Source organism: Arachis hypogaea, chromosome 16 (genome assembly GCF_003086295.3).
Source record: "Arachis hypogaea cultivar Tifrunner chromosome 16, arahy.Tifrunner.gnm2.J5K5, whole genome shotgun sequence".
NCBI classification, from domain to species: Eukaryota; Viridiplantae; Streptophyta; class Magnoliopsida; order Fabales; family Fabaceae; genus Arachis; species Arachis hypogaea.
Window position 1 is genome coordinate 119165557 of NC_092051.1, and position 2712 is coordinate 119168268.

The following is a 2712-nucleotide window of genomic DNA, read 5'->3' on the forward strand; positions in this document are numbered from 1 at the left end:
TTTTTTAAAAATCTTTTTCTTAATTTTATCTCATAATTTTCGAAAATAACATCATCAATTAATGTTTTGATTCAAAAATTTCAAGTTTGTTACTTGCTTGTTAAGAAAGATTCAAACTTTAAGTTCTAGAATCATATCTCATGATTTCTTGTGAATCAAGTCATTAATTGTGATTTTAAAAATCAAACCTTTTTCAAAACTAATTTCAATCATATCTTTTCAAAAATATCTTCTCATCATATCTTTTTCAAAAACTTGATTTCAAAATATCTTTTCTAACTTCCTAACTCCTTATCTTTTTAAAATTTGTTTCAACTAACTAACTAACTTTTTGTTTGTTTCTTATCTTTTTCAAAACTACCTAACTAACTCTCTCTCTCTCTAATTTTCGAAAATATCTTCCCTCTTTTTCAAAATTTCTTTTTTATTGACTAATTATTTTAATTTTTGATGTTAATTTTCGAAAAATTACTAACCTTTTTCAAAAACTATTTTCGAAAATCACTAACCCTTTTTCAAAAATAATTTTCAAAAATCCTTCTCCCTCATCTCCTTCTAATTATTTATTCATCTACTAACACTTCTCTTCATCTCACATCACTGATCCTATCCTTACCCTTGTGTTTGGATTCTTCATTCTTCTTCAGCCCTATTTCTTTTTTCTTCTACTAACAATAAGGAACCTATTTACTGTGACATAGATGATTCCTCTTCTTTTCTTGTTCTCTTCTCTTTCTTATGAGCAGGAACAAGGAAAAAGGCATTCTTGTTGAAGCTGATCCGGAACCTGAAAGGACTCTGAAGAGGAAACTAAGAGAAGCTAAATTACAACAATCCAGAGACAACCTTATTGAAAATTTCGAACAAGTAAAGGAGATGGCAGCCGAACCCAACAACAATAATGCAAGGAGAATGCTTGGTGACTTTACTGCACCTAATTCCAATTTACATGGAAGAAGCATCTCCATTCCTGCCATTGGAGCAAACAACTTTGAGCTGAAACCTCAATTAGTTTCTCTGATGCAGCAGAATTGCAAGATTCATGGACTTCCATCTGAAGATCCTTTTCAGTTCTTAACTGAATTCTTGTAGATATGTGATACTGTTAAGACTAATGGAGTAGATCCTGAAGTCTACAGGCTCATGCTTTTCCCTTTTGCTGTAAGAGACAGAGCTAGAGTGTGGTTGGACTCTCAACTCAGAGATAGCCTGAACTCTTGGGATAAGCTGGTCACAGCTTTCTTAGCCAAGTTCTTTCCTCCTCAAAAGCTGAGCAAGCTTAGAGTGGATGTTCAGACCTTCAGACAGAAGGAAGGTGAATCCCTCTATGAAGCTTGGGAGAAATACAAGCAACTGACCAAAAAGTGTCCTTCTGACATGCTTTCAGAATGGACCATCCTGGATATATTCTATGATGGTCTGTCTGAACTAGCTAAGATGTCATTGGATACTTCTGTAGGTGGATCCATTCACCTAAAGAAAACGCCTGCAAAAGCTCAAGAACTCATTGACATGGTTGCTAATAACCAGTTCATGTACACTTCTGAGAGAAATCCTGTGAGTAATGGGACGCCTGTGAAGAAGGGAGTTCTTAAAATTGATACTCTGAATGCCATATTGGCTCAGAATAAAATATTGACACAGCAAGTCAATATGATTTCTCAGAGTCTGAATGGAATGCAAGCTGCATCCAACAGTACTCAAGAGGCATCTTCTGAAGAAGAAGCTTATGATCCTGAAAACCCTGCAATAGCAGAGGTAAATTATATGGGTGAACCTTATGGAAACACCTATAACCCATCATGGAAAAATCATCCAAATTTCTCATGGAAGGATCAAAAGCCTCAACAAGGCTTTAATAATGGTGGAAGAAATAGGTTTAACAATAGTAAACCTTTTCCATCATCCACTCAGCAACAGACAGAGAACTCTGAACAAAATACCTCTAATTTAGCAAACTTATTCTCTGATCTATCTAAGGCCACTGTGAGTTTCATGAATAAAACAAGGTCATCCATTAGAAATTTCGAGGCACAAGTGGGCCAGCTGAGTAAAAGGATCACTGAAATCCCTCCTAGTACTCTCCCAAGCAATACAAAAGAAAATCCAAAAGGAGAGTGCAAGGCCATTGAATTAATCACCATGGCCGAACCTATGAAGGAAGGAGAGGACGTGAATCCCAAGGAGGAAGACCTCCTGGGACGTCCAGTGATCAATAAGGAGCTTCCCTCTGAGGAACGAAAGGAATCTGAGACTCATCTAGAGACCATAGAGATTCCATTGAACCTCCTTATGCCATTCATGAGCTCTGATGAGTATTCCTCTTACGAAGAGAATGAGGATGTTACTGAAGAGCAAGCTGCCAAGTTTCTTGGTGCAATCATAAAGCTGAATGCCAAATTATTTAGTATTGAGACTTGGGAAGATGAACCTCCCTTGTTCACCAATGAACTAAGTGATCTGGATCAACTGACATTGCCTCAGAAGAAATAGGATCCTGGAAAGTTCGTAATACCTTGTACCATAGGCAACATGATCTTTGAAAAGGCTCTGTGTGACCTTGGTTCAGGGATAAACCTCATGCCCCTCTCTGTAATAGAGAAACTGGGAATCTAGGGGTGCAAGCCACTAAAATCTCATTAGAGATGGCAGACAATTCGAGAAAACAGGCTTATGGACAAGTAGAGGACGTGTTAGTAAAGGTTGAAGACC

At 37.1% G+C, this 2712-nt stretch overlaps 1 non-coding gene across 1 annotated transcript; it reads right to left on the reverse strand.

Annotated features, from left to right (window-relative positions):
• Positions 1–1275: 1275 nt before the first annotated feature.
• LOC112761965 (small nucleolar RNA R71) lies at positions 1276–1383 on the reverse strand. Its single transcript, XR_003182331.1, has one exon. It is a non-coding gene; the product is annotated as a small nucleolar RNA R71 (small nucleolar RNA).
• Positions 1384–2712: the final 1329 nt, after the last annotated feature.